The sequence below is a fragment of the Chiloscyllium plagiosum genome, unplaced genomic scaffold (assembly GCF_037043375.1).
Source record: "Chiloscyllium plagiosum isolate Xiang-an unplaced genomic scaffold, Cpla_swu_hap1 HiC_scaffold_9, whole genome shotgun sequence".
Classification (NCBI taxonomy): domain Eukaryota; kingdom Metazoa; phylum Chordata; class Chondrichthyes; order Orectolobiformes; family Hemiscylliidae; genus Chiloscyllium; species Chiloscyllium plagiosum.
This window is the reverse complement of record NW_028270147.1, coordinates 110475249-110489193: the sequence shown is the minus strand read 5'-3', so window position 1 is coordinate 110489193 and position 13945 is coordinate 110475249.

The window sequence follows — 13945 nt, the reverse complement described above, 5'->3', positions numbered from 1 at the left end:
GAAGTATGGAGTCAAGTAGAAAGATAAGCAGCGGGTTAGCATGTGTGCAGGGTTTAAGATCAAGGCAGACTAGAATTGAAGCAAAAAAGAAGGATAACTTCGAACATATTAGTAGAGATGTTGGAAATCATGAGGATAAGAAAACTAGGATTAAGGCACTTTACTTGAATGCTCGTTGTATTCATAACAAAGCAGATGAATTAACAGCACAAATCATGATGAACGTTTATGATGTGGTAGGCATCATAGTGAGGTGGTTGTAGGGGGTTCAGGATTTACAACTTAGAGAGAGAGAGAGAGGGCAGAGTTGCCTTTTTAGTTCAGAATGAAATTAAATCTATGGCACTGAATGACATAGGGTCAGATGATGCGGATTCTCTGTGGGTGGAGTTGAGCCATAAAGGCTAAAAAGCCATAATGGGTGTTATGTACAGACCTCCCAGCAGTGTTCAGGACTAGGGGCACAGATGTACCAGGAAATAGATAGGGCATGTCAGAAAGGCAAGGTCACAATGATCATGGGGAACTTCAATATGCAAAGGACTGGGTGAATGATGTTGCCAGTGGATCCAAAGAAAGGGAATTCATGGAATGCTTACAGGATGGCTTTTTGGAACGGCTTGTGATGGAGCCTACAAGAGAGCAGGCTATTTTGGACTTAGTTTTATGTAATGAGCCAGATGTTGTAAAAGATCTTAAAGTAAGGGAGCACTTAGGAGGCAGCGATCATAATATAGTCGAGTTCAGTCTGCAGTTTGAAAGGGAGAAGGCAAAATTGGATGTAATGGTGTCAAAGTTAAATGAAGCTAATTACAGGGGCATGAGAGAGGAACTGATACAAATCGACTGAAAGCAGAGCCTAGTGGGGAAGACAGTAGAGCAACAATGGCAGGAGTTTCTGGGTGTAATTGAGGACACAGTACAAAGGTTCAGCCCCCAAAAAAGGAAGATTATACGGGGGTGGGGGGAGGGGGGTGGCGGGGGCATGAGACAGCCATGGCTGACAAAGGAAGTCAGGAAATGGATCAAAGAGAGTGAGTAAGCCTATAAAGTGACCAAGAGAACTGGGAAATCAGAAGATTGGGAAGACTGTGAAAACAAACAAAGAGAGAAATAAAGAAGGAGAGGATCAAATAAGCTCGCCAGTAATATTAGAAATGATAGTAAAAATTACTTTCAATACATAAGAAACAAACAAGAAGCAAAAGTAGAAATTGGGCCATTCCAAATTGATACAGGAAGGCTTGTGATGGGAGGTAAGGAAATAGCTGAAGAACTTAATCAGTCTTCACAGTGGAAGGCATGAGTAATATCCCAACAGTGAAGGAGAGTTGGGGGCAGAGTTGAGTATGGTATCCATTACAAAAGAGAGAGTGCGAGAAAAGCTAACAGGTGTAAAAATTGATAAATCCCCTGGCCCAGATGGGCTCCATTCCAGATGTTCTGAGAGACGTGTCTGAGGAAATAGCAGAGGCATTGGTTGTCACTGGAGTCAGGGAAAGTCCCAGATGATTGGAAAATCGCTTTTGTAACTCCCTTGTTCAAGAAAGGATCAAGACAAAAGATGGAAAATTATAGGTTGCTTCGCCTAACCTCGGTTGTAGGAAAATTCTCGAATCCATCGTTAAGGATGAGATTTGTAAGTTCTTGGAAGTGCAGGGTCTGATTAAAACAAGCCAGCATGGATTTAGTAAGGCAAGGTCATGCCTGAAAAACTTGTGGGCATTCATTGAAGAGGTAACAAGTAGGTTAGACCAGGGAAACCCAGTGGATGTGATCTATCTAGACTTCCAAAAGGCCTTTGGTTAAGTGCAACATGGGAGGCTGCTGAGTAAGGTGAGGGCCCATGGTGTTTGAGGTGAGCTATGGCATGGATTGAGGCTTGGCCGTCTGAAAGAAGGCAGAGAGTTGGGATAAAAGGTTCTTTTTCGGAATGGCATCTGGTAACAAGTGGAATCCCGTAGGGTTCAGTGTTGGGGCCGCAGCTGTTCACTTTATATATTAATGATCTGGATGAAGGGAACTGGGGGCTTTCTGGCGAAGTTCACCAATGATAAGAAGTTAGGTGGACAGGCAGTATGTTCTGAGGAGGTGGGGAGACTGCAGAAAGATTGAGACAGTTTAGGAGAGTGGTCAAGGAAATGGCTGATGAAATTCAACGTGAGCAAATGTGAGGCCTTGCACTTTGGGAAAAAGAATACAGGCATGGGCTATTTTCTAAACGGTGAGAAAATTCATAAAGCCAAAATACAAAGGGATCTGGGAGTTCTCGTCCAGGATTCTCTAAAGATTGACTTGCAGGTTGAGGCTGTGGTGAAGAATGCAAATGTAATGTTGTCATTTATCTCAAGAAGGTTGGAATATTAAAGCAGTGATATGCTACTGAGAATTTATAAAGCTTGAGATAAGCCTCACTTCGAACACTGTGACCTATTTTGGGCCCCACACCTCAGGAAGGACATACTGGCACTGGAGTGTGTCCAGCAGAGATTCACACGGATGATCCCTGGAATAGTAGGCTGAACATACGATGAATATCTGAAGATCCTGGGATTGTATTCATGAGAGTTTAGAAGGTTGAAGGGAGATCTACAAGAAACTTAGAAGATAATGCATGGCTTAGAAAGGGTGGACTCTGGGAAGTTGTTTCCGTTAGGCAGGGAGACTAGGACCCATGGGCACAGCCTTAGAATTAGAGGAGGTCAATTTAGAATGGAAATGAGAGACATTTCGTCAGCCAGAGAGTAGTTGGCCTGTGGAATTCATTGCCACGGTGGCCGGGATGTTAAATGTCTTCAAGACAGAGATTGATAAATTCTTGATCTCACGAGGAATTAAGGGGTACGAGGAGAGTGCGGGTAAGTGGAGTTGAAATGCCCATCAGCCATGATTGAATGGTGGAGTGGACTCGATGGGTCGAATGGCCTTACTTCCACTCCTATGTCTTATGGTCTTCATTTTTAAACTTCTCTATCAAATCTCGTTTTCAAAGTTCTCTATCCTGTCACTAGTTTATACAGTTAATGGTTGGGCCCTGGGGAGTTTTGCTGAACAAAGAGACCTTAGGATGCAGGTGCATAGTTTCTTGAAAGAGGAGTTGCCGGTAGAAAGGGTGGTGAAGAAGGCATTGGCATGCTTGCCTTCAATGGTCAGAACATTGACTGTAGTGGTTGAGGCATTGCGTTGCAGCTGTACAGGACATTGGTGAGGCCTCGTCTGGAATACTGCATACAGTTCTGATCCCCTTTCTATAGGAAGGATGTTAAACTTGAGAGAGTGCAGAAAAGATTTACAAGGGTGTTGCTGGGACTGACTGACAGGGAGAGGCTGAATAGGCTGAAGTATTTTTCCCCAGAGCATTGGAGGCTGAAGGGTTTTTGCAGAGGTTTGTAAAATCATGAGGGGCATGGATAGGGTGAATAGCCAAGATTTTTTTTCCCAGGGCAGGGGAGTCATAAACTAGAGGACAAAGGTTTAAGGTGAGAAGTGAAGATTTAAAAAGGGCCTGAGAGGTAACTTTTCAGGCAGAGGGTGCTGCATACATGGAATGAGCTGCCAGAGTGGTGGAGAGGGGTTCAATTTTAATTTTTCGAAAGCATCGGGATGAGTACATGAATAGGAAGGGTTGAGAAGGATATGGACCAAATGCTGGCAAACTGGGACTAGGTCACGTTGAGATATCTGGTTTGTGCGGGTGAGTTGGGTCTGTTGTATAACTGACTCTATGACCCCTTGCCTTTTGACCCCCATGCTCAATCAATCTTTTGAGATGAAATATTTCATGTCCAGAACTATCTGGAGTTTAACATTTTTTAAAAAAAAAGATGCATTTGTAATGAAGTCGATCTGTTTATTCTGTATATGAAAAAGAAAGAGAATGAATCATGATTTTTAAAGATGGAATGATGGCTGAAGGTTGCATTTGACATAAAACCTGTGTACTTGCTGCTGCAGAATATAATATGTTCATATAGAATATAATCAGTTCTATTGGGTGGGTTTTTGAGATGTGCCTTAAAGCAGTCTAGTGGGTGAAAGATTTCTCCAAAGTATTGAGTATTATTGGAATGGAGAACTGCCACATATATTGTGATCCGACCCCCATACTGTAATTTTTAAAACAATGAAATGGACAAGATCACTGCCCATTCATATTCAATACCCTTTTATACATGAAATGTGACCTTTGTTTTGCTTCCCACTTCCCTATCTCTATCTCCTGAGGATCTGAAACCTGAATACAGGCTGAGGTAACCAGTTGTTGTCAGGAACAACCACTTAACCCATGCTGTTACTAACTTAAGTGGGAACAAAATGGCTTCTCAATGCAAATAATATGACAAAATGGCTTCTTGGCTGCAAATTGACAATTCTGTTAAAAGCTGCATAAAATAGCTTTTAATGCTGATCGGGCTGCATAATTGACTAATCACTAAGAGAAGTATAAAAATGTCTGTTTTAAGGGGTGTAGGTTTGCTCGCTGAGCTGTAGGTTTGATATCCAGACGTTTCATTACCTGGCTTGGTAACATCATCAGTGGCGACCTCCAAGTGAAGCGAAGCTGTTGTCTCCTGCTTTCTATTTATATCTTTCTCCTGGATGGGGTTCCTGGGGTTTGTGGTGATGTCATTTCCTGTTCATTTTCTGAGGGGTTGATAGATGGCATCTAGATCTCTGTGTTTGTTTATGGCATTGTGCTTGGAGTGCCAGGCCTTTAGGAATTCTCTGGCATGTCTTTGCTTAGCCTGTCCCAAGATAGATGTGTTGTCCCAGTCGAAATGGGGTTTTTTTCATCCGTGTGTAGGGCTACGAGGGAGAGAGGGTCGTGTCTTTTTGTGGCTAGCTGGTGTTCGTGTATCCTGGTGGCTAACTTTCTTCCTGTATGTCCTCTGTAGTGTTTGTGGCAATCCTTGCATGGAATTTTGTAGATGACGTTGGTTTTGCCCATGGGTTGTACTGGGTCTTTTAAGTTTGTTAGTTTTTGTTTGAGAGTGTTGGTGGGTTTGTGTGCTACTATGATTCCGAGGGGTCTTAGTAGTCTGGTTGTCATTTCTGAAACTTCTTTGATGTCTGGTAAGGTGGTTCGGGTTTCTGGCTGTGTTTGGTCTGCTTGTCATGGTTTGTTCTTGAGGAATCTGCGCACTGTATTTTTTGAGTATCCGTTCTTCTTGAATACGTTGTATCGGTGGTTCTCCTCTGTTTTCCGAAGTTCGTCTGTGCTGCAGTGTGGCTCGTTGGAATAGTGTTCTGATACAGCTTTGTTTGGAGGTCGCCACTGATGATGTTACCTAGCCAGGTAATGAAATGTCTGGATATCAAACCTACAGCTCAGCGAGCAAACCTACACCCTAACCCTCAACCTGAGCTACAAACCTTCACAAACCTTTCAAATGTCTGTTTTAAGCCATATGCGCAGTTCCTCTGAGGAATATGGAAGTGTATAACCTCTGTGTTTGTGGACGATCTGTGCCTGGCCGTATGAAAAATAAAGAATGAAATGTTCAAGAACCAGACCAATTGTGAGTGCTTTTTCTCCGATCATGGAACAGAGAGACCACACCCCCCCCCCCCCCCCCCCAACTCCACTGGGGGTCCAGATCTTCACTACCAGTATTGTCAGAAGAATGTCTTCAGCTTGGCAAACCAGTTGCATATACGTTGAGTACTGTTCTGTGGTCACCTTCAGTGTCAGAAGAACCTGCATGCCATGTTGTCAATTGCTGGTGTCACCTTGGAATGTCGGAGTGAGTGCCATGCATGCAACTTGATGCTGACTCCTTTCTTTTTATACCGTCTGTACCAAACCCAGTACCATTTTCAATCACCTTCCATCAGTTTGTGCTAAGACGCTACAGTTATATTCTCCTTCAGATGTTGGTAACAGTGATTCATTTAAAATTTATAAGCTCCTGGTTTGGGCAGTATGAACCATGTAATTCCTTGACCTTAATGCACTAATATCAATGCATGCATATGTGGAAAATAAAAATTGCTATGCTTTTATAAATGACGCATGGTAGCTTTTTTAAAGCATTTTTGCATTTAACTGTTGTATCATCAGATCAGTACAGTAACGTGCTTATTTTTTTTCAATTCTATCATGAATTGGAATGAGAATTATTTTGCTTTTCTCTGAGACTTTTTTGACAGCTGGCTGTCTTTTCATTATTGTAACTCCTATAAGACAGATGTACAGAAAGCTGGTTTTGTAATTTAAAGTATGACTCATAACTGGAGATGAGTCGTATTGCGTGCAGTTCTGGTCTCCTTCCTATCGGAAAGATGTTGTGAAACTTGAAAGGGTTTAGAAAAGATTTACAAGGATGTTGCCAGGGTTGGAGGATCTGAGCGACAGAGAGGGGTTAAACAGGAAATAACAGGTTAGGGCTGTTTTCCCTGGAGTGTCAAAGGCTGAGGCGTGACCTTCTAGAGGTTTAGGAAATCATGAGGGGCAAAGTCTTTTCTGTGGGGTGGGGGAGTCCAGAACTAGAGGGCATGGGTTTAGGGTGAGAGGGGAAAGATATAAAGGAGACCTAAGGGGGAATGTTTTCACTCAGAGGGTGATACGTGTATGGAATAAGCTGTCAGAGGAAGTGGTGGAGGCTGGTACAATTGCAACATTTAAAAGACGTCGGGATGGGTATATGAATAGGAGGGATATGGGCCAGGTGTTGGCAGGTGAGACTAGTTTGGGTTGGGATATCTGGTCGGCATGGATGAGTTGGACTGGAGGGTCTGTTTCTGTGCTGTACATCCTTATGACTCTAAAAGCAATTTATGACGTTCTAGTGGAAATAAAATCGTGCAACAATTTTGTGATTCTGCCTGGGGTTATCACTGTTCATTTGCCAGTTTTATCTATTGCAGACTGTACTGAAGGTTAGACAGAAATGGGGGAATGTTGCTCATTGAAAGTGATTAAGTTAGACGGCTGCAGAGATAAGTCTGGACAGTGGGACTATCTCGGTAGCTCTTTGGGTAGCCGGGATGGACACAATGGGTTGAATGGCCTCATTCTGTACTGTAAAATTCTATGATTCTATAATTATGGATGCTATATCTTTTTCACCACTTTCCAGGAAGGTGGTGTCGGGATGTATCCGTTATGAAATTAGAGCTGATTATTCTGCATGTGCTGTGTGTTTTATGCTGCAAAGTTCCAACTTTATAAATTATTTCCCATGTTTCCAGGACTGGATCTGCAAAGAGCTGGAAATCTCTCACTGAGAGTGAAATATCCAAAGCATCACTGGGCCCCATTACAAAGCAGGAAATGTATGTAACACCACAAACTATAGGGCTTGTTCCTTTACAACACCTATGGTGTTAATTTAGTTCAGGATTGCAAAATTCCATAAAATGTTTACGAGTAGTTTAATAAATTGACTTTGTTTATTCAGCAGCAAACTATCAGCATTCAAACCGGAAACTAACATAAATAGACAGCTGATGTATCTGGGTTTTTTTGTAATTCTGCAATTCTTCACTTACTGCTTCAGTTCAACATGTTCTCTCTTGTAGCTGGATTTTTTAATTTAGTTCAGACCACTATGTGCCATCACTAAACCTTGTCTTTAAAGAATCTAAATAACATATTTCAAAAAGGCTTGTTCTTTCATTAAGAATGCACATTTTTTCGAAAGGTATAAAAATTCCATTCTCAAGCGCTTGCATTGCAAGATTACGTAAAGTAAGTTCATGTCCCACTTCAGAGACCTGTGCTTTGTGAATCAGACTGATGCTGAAACTTTATTGCTGGAACAGCACAGCAGGTCAGGCAGCATCTAGGGAACAGAAGATTCGACGTTTCGGGCACATGCCCTTCTTCAGGAATGAGCAGAGAGTGTTCAGCAGGAGAAGATAAAAGGTAGGGAGGAGGGACTTGGAGGAGGGGCGTTGGAAATGTGATAGGTGGAAAGAGGTCAAGGTGAAGGTGATAGGTCGGAGTAGGGTGGAGGCGGAGAGGTCAAGAAGAAGACTGCAGGTCAGGAAGGCGGTGCCGGGCTGGAGGGATTCGGCTGAGACAAGGTGGGGGGAGGGGGGATGAAGAAACTGGTGAAGTCCAAGTTCATCCCCTGTGGTTGGAGGGTTCCCAGTCGGAAGATAAGACGCTCCTCCTCCGACCGTCGCGTTGTTGTGGTTTGGCGGTGGATGAGTCCAATGACCTGCATATCCTCGGTGGAGTGGGAGGGGGAGTTGAAATGCTGTGCTACAGGGTGATTGGGTTGGTTCGTCCGGGTGGCCCAGAGGTGCTCTCTGAATCGCTCCGCAAGTAGGCGGCCTGTCTCGCCAATATAGAGGAGGCCACACCGGCTGCAGCGGATGCAGTAGATAATGTGGGTGGAGGTGCAGGTGAATCTGTGGTGGATATGGAAGTTTCCTTTGGGGCCTTGGAGAGAAGTGAGGGGGGAGGTGTGGGCGCAAGTGTTGCACCTCCTGCGGTTGCAAGGGAAGGTGCCGGGAGTGGAGGTTGGGTTGGTGGGGGGTATGGATCTGACAAGGGAGTCGCGGAGGGAGTGGTCTCTACGGAAAGCTGATAGAGGAGGGGAGGGAAATATATCCTTGGTGGTGGGGTCCATTTGGAGGTGGCGGAAGTGACGGCGGATGATGCGCTGTACATGGAGATTGGTGGGGTGGTAGGTGAGGACCAGTGGGGTTCTGTCCTGGTGGCGGTTGGAGGGGCGGGGCTCAAGGGCGGAGGAGCGGGAAGTGGAGGAGATGCGGTGGAGGGCATCGTCGATCACGTCGGGGGGGAAATTGCGGTCCTTGAAGAAGGAGGCCGTCTGTGGAGACGAAGGAATTGTAGTAAGGTGGAACAGTTCATCCACTACACTAACACCTTCCACCCCGACCTCAAATTCACCTGGACAGTCTCGGACTCCTCCCTCCCCTTCCTAGATCTTTCTGTTTCTATCTCAGACGACCGAATCAACACGGACATCTACTACAAACCGACCGACTCCCACAGCTACCTGGACTACACCTCCTCCCACCCCGCCCCCTGTAAAAACGCCATCCCATTCTCCCAATTCCTTCGTCTCCGCCGCATCTGCTCCCAGGAGGACCAGTTCAAAATACGCACAACACAGACGGCCTCCTTCTTCAAGGACCGCAATTTCCCCCCCGACGTGATCGACGATGCCCTCCACCGCATCTCCTCCACTTCCCGCTCCTCCGCCCTTGAGCCCCGCCCCTCCAACCGCCACCAGGACAGAACCCCACTGGTCCTCACCTACCACCCCACCAATCTCCATGTACAGCGCATCATCCGCCGTCACTTCCGCCACCTCCAAATGGACCCCACCACCAAGGATATATTTCCCTCCCCTCCTCTATCAGCTTTCCGTAGAGACCACTCCCTCCGCGACTCCCTTGTCAGATCCATACCCCCCACCAACCCAACCTCCACTCCCGGCACCTTCCCTTGCAACCGCAGGAGGTGCAACACTTGCGCCCACACCTCCCCCCTCACTTCTCTCCAAGGCCCCAAAGGAAACTTCCATATCCACCACAGATTCACCTGCACCTCCACCCACATTATCTACTGCATCCGCTGCAGCCGGTGTGGCCTCCTCTATATTGGCGAGACAGGCCGCCTACTTGCGGAGCGATTCAGAGAGCACCTCTGGGCCACCCGGACGAACCAACCCAATCACCCTGTAGCACAGCATTTCAACTCCCCCTCCCACTCCACCGAGGATATGCAGGTCATTGGACTCATCCACCGCCAAACCACAACAACGCGACGGTCGGAGGAGGAGCGTCTTATCTTCCGACTGGGAACCCTCCAACCACAGGGGATGAACTTGGACTTCACCAGTTTCTTCATCCCCCCTCCCCCCACCTTGTCTCAGCCGAATCCCTCCAGCCCGGCACCGCCTTCCTGACCTGCAGTCTTCTTCTTGACCTCTCCGCCTCCACCCTACTCCGACCTATCACCTTCACCTTGACCTCTTTCCACCTATCACATTTCCAACGCCCCTCCTCCAAGTCCCTCCTCCCTACCTTTTATCTTCTCCTGCTGAACACTCTCTGCTCATTCCTGAAGAAGGGCATGTGCCCGAAACGTCGAATCTTCTGTTCCCTAGATACTGCCTGACCTGCTGTGCTGTTCCAGCAATAAAGTTTCAGCTTTGATCTCCAGCGTCTGCAGACCTCACTTTCTCCCCGAATCAGACTGATGCACCAGTGCAGTGCCATGGGTGTGCTTTGCTGTTCGAGTGCGACCATTTGCTGAGCTGAGGCCCCGGCTGCTCATCAAATAAGTGCAAAGAGTCCTTTGCTACTTTTGGAAGACAAGCATAGAGGGTCCTTGTGGGTGTCTTAGCTAATATTCAGTCTTCAACGACCACCTAAAACAGTTTATTTCATCTGTGTCATTGCTGGAACTGTGCTGTTCAAAATTGGTTTTGGACTTCCAATTTTTCAACCATGTGCTGAAAAATTATTTGATTCATTACAATAAGATTTTGGGGATCATTGATTGTAAAAGACATTATATTTTGGCACTTTCTTTATAGATACCGAGTTATAAACCAAATTGCTTATATTTGTTACAGATCAAAGTTCGTCGAGTCGAGATGGGCAGAAATCCAACTTGCTCAGCGAACTATGCATCAGATCGAAACAAGTCTGCACTCTTCGATAGTCGACTTGATGACCCCTCTAAGAGTCCTTCTCCAGTTTTCAAATGTTATTTGAAATCTCGACCTGACTTTGTTGTAGGGCTGGATAATGTGGCAGGAGCTCTTAAATATAGTCGTATGCCAGATCAGTTGGCATTTAGGCCAAAGGATGGTTCTGGTGATGAAAGTGTTGTGTCCAGTCATCAATCTGTGCAAGGTGATATCCAGGAGGAACTTGGTCATCTAAAATCATAAGACTCTGATGTCGAGGATGTATTAGGCTTGCCTCAGCAATCTGATCAGTCTGAACCCTTGCTGAAATGAGACATTGAGAAACTGCAGCACATCAATGTCCCTGAGCGTATCAAGGAATGAACTCCAATAAACAGAGTCCTGTCTGATGATACAGAACAGCCTTTAGTAGCTGAGCTTGTTGAAAAGACATTTGAGGACTTGAAGGATGAGGAATATTACTTGCACAAGGACGGCTATCCTGATGAGGAGGACGGTGCAAGTGATCATTCAGCCAGTTCTGTGAAGATTGTCAGATCAGTTAAGTTGGGCACCTCCATTGTATCTGCGCAATCTGACTGGAGAATTGAAAAGAACTCCATCAGAGAATAATTCTTATTCTCAAGGTTTTGAGTACCTTTCCCAAGGAAAGGAAGCAACTTACTCAGAAAATTTTGAGTCATTGCGAAGGAGGAATGAAGACATGAATAAAAGTTTACACGGTGGGAGTTGCAAAGCTGGCCCGGAATCTGCAGAAGCCCTTTCGCAAAGGATCAAAATCACCACTCACTGAGGCCCAAGTGCTCTCCTGTCCTGTGCATTTCAGCAGGAGGGAATGAATGAAGGGGAGAAGCTTTCTCGAAGTGTTTCACCAAGTATCAGTGTGGATGATGAAATCAGTGAGCGGCTGGGTGAGAAATACTCTCCCAGCTGTGGTAGCGTACATTCAGAACAACTTGTAGACTTGAAATCACCAACTGAGAAGAGCAAAGTGATGCTAGCAATGAGGAACAGATTCCCATGCCATCACATTCTTCCTCTCCATGTCGCACCCCAACAGCCATGTTGCCTGAAACCGATGAGCTGCCTGAATCCCAAATTGGTGCCAGAATTTTAGTTAGTAGCATCCACTAGGGACACTTCGCTTCAAGGGCAGAACTAGCTTCGCCAGTGGCTTTTGGGCTGGTGTGGAGCTTGATAAGCCAGAAGGCAGTCGTAATGGGACATATGATGGAGTTGAATACTTCACATGCAAGGACAAATGTGGCATCTTTGCTCCTCACCACAAGATTTCCCTTCGACCTGAACATTATGGGGATGGCATCGATACAACTGAAGATGAAAGGGACCTACTTGTGGAGGATAAATTAGGTCAAGACTACAAAACGTGTTGTGATGAAGGAAAAAAGCCAGAGCTTTCAAAAGAAGTAATAGAATGGCAGGCGGAAGAGTTTGAGCTCAGTAAGACTTTAAGCTGAGTTCATTTAAAAACAGCTTGAATGATCAAAATGCAAGTAATCAGTTTTCTGAACCAAGTACCTTTGACTTACTGCACATTATTAATGAATCCAGCAATGCAGTGGTAACTTTTGGAGATGACCAAATTTTAAAAGAGAGCTTGCCCAAGTCTGGTGAGGAGGAACGATTGGCAAACTTGTGTGAAGACCAGAATGAAGAAAACATTAACTGTACTGATGTGTTCAAAGAGAAAGCATCCAAGGCAGTACTAGAGACAGAAACCTATATCAATATCAATGTGTCTTCCAGTGCACAAAGGGAGGAGTTTTCACGAAATATCCACAGGAACGCTTCAATTTCTCTGTTGGATTTACTCAACAGGGAAAAGGCTCAATTTAAAGTATCATTCCTCGAGCCTGAATCTGAGGAAATCCATGAGGAGCACGTGGACATCAAAGGAGAGGAACTCAAGGACAATCGTGAGGATAGTGAAGACTTTAAAGGAGATGATCGGAAGACCAGTGTTTCAAAGGCCAATTCTTTGGTTGATATGTTGCCATCTTCCTTTGTGAAGGACGCTATTGAACAATTGGAAGAAACCATGGAAGTCTCAAGCTGAGAAAATCCAGCTTACTAATCAAGGATTACAGTTCAAACTGGATGTTGAATCCTGGCCCAGGTCACCTTCCAAGGATCCAAAGGAGGAACACAAGACTGTTATCCAGTTGGAGACATCTGAAAGACCTGACAGTATTGATGATAAGGAGGAAATATTATCTCCAGATCTTTGTCCCTGACCTGTAAGTATTAATTTTGAACCTGTTTTGGGATGGATTTGAATTTCAAGAATTGGAGATGTGTTATCGGTCTCGAAGCATTGATGCAATTATTTTAGTAATGATTCCAGAGCTCGTTAAATTCCCACATTTGAACATACAGGTAGACAATTCTTTATTCGAAATCCCGAAATCTGAAAAGCTCCGAAATCTGAAGTTTTTGTTGTGAATTGTTTTTGTCTAATTAACAAGATTGTTTGGGTTCACTCCACACCCACTCGACCCACATCACACTGGGGGTGTGGCCCAGCACTGGCAGGTGTCAGTTCTGTCTCAGGGCTCAAAGTTTTCAAAGGTGGGTCTGCTGTTCAGTAAGAGTTTTAAAAATTTTACTGTTAAACTGTCACTTACTCTGAAAACTAAAGAATTCCGAATTCTGCAAACCAGCTGGTCCCGAGGGTTTTGAATAAAGGATTGTGTCCCTGTCATACCAACAACAGGATGGTGGACCAATTACAGGATTATTGTTGTTTCCTGAACAATATGTCAAAATACAACTCCACTTTCTTCAGGCACATTTTGCAGGTCATCATTTTCAGAGATTACCCTGAGTGTTCCACTTTCCCAATGACCCTTTACCAAAAGACTGTTGTGAGGAATATCTTGATAAATTGTTAAATATATTTGTGGGTGATAAAATCAAGTTGTGGGGAATGTACTTAAAATTTCTGGTGTCTCGGTGTTTTCTACCTTGCCCATCAATTCTCAAAATATTAGATTAGATTAGATGAGATTACTTACAGTGTGGAAACAGGCCCTTCGGACCAACAAGCCCACACCGCCCCGCCGAAGCGCAACCCCCCAATCCCCTACATTTACCCCTTACCTAACACTACGGGCAATTTAGCATGGCCAATTCACCTGACCTGCACATCTTTGGACTGTGGGAGGAAACCGGAGCACCCGGAGGAAACCCACGCAGACACGGGGAGAAAGTGCAAATTCCACACAGTCACTCGCCTGAGGCGGGAATTGAACCCAGATCTCTGGCGCTGTGAGGCAGCAGTGCTAACC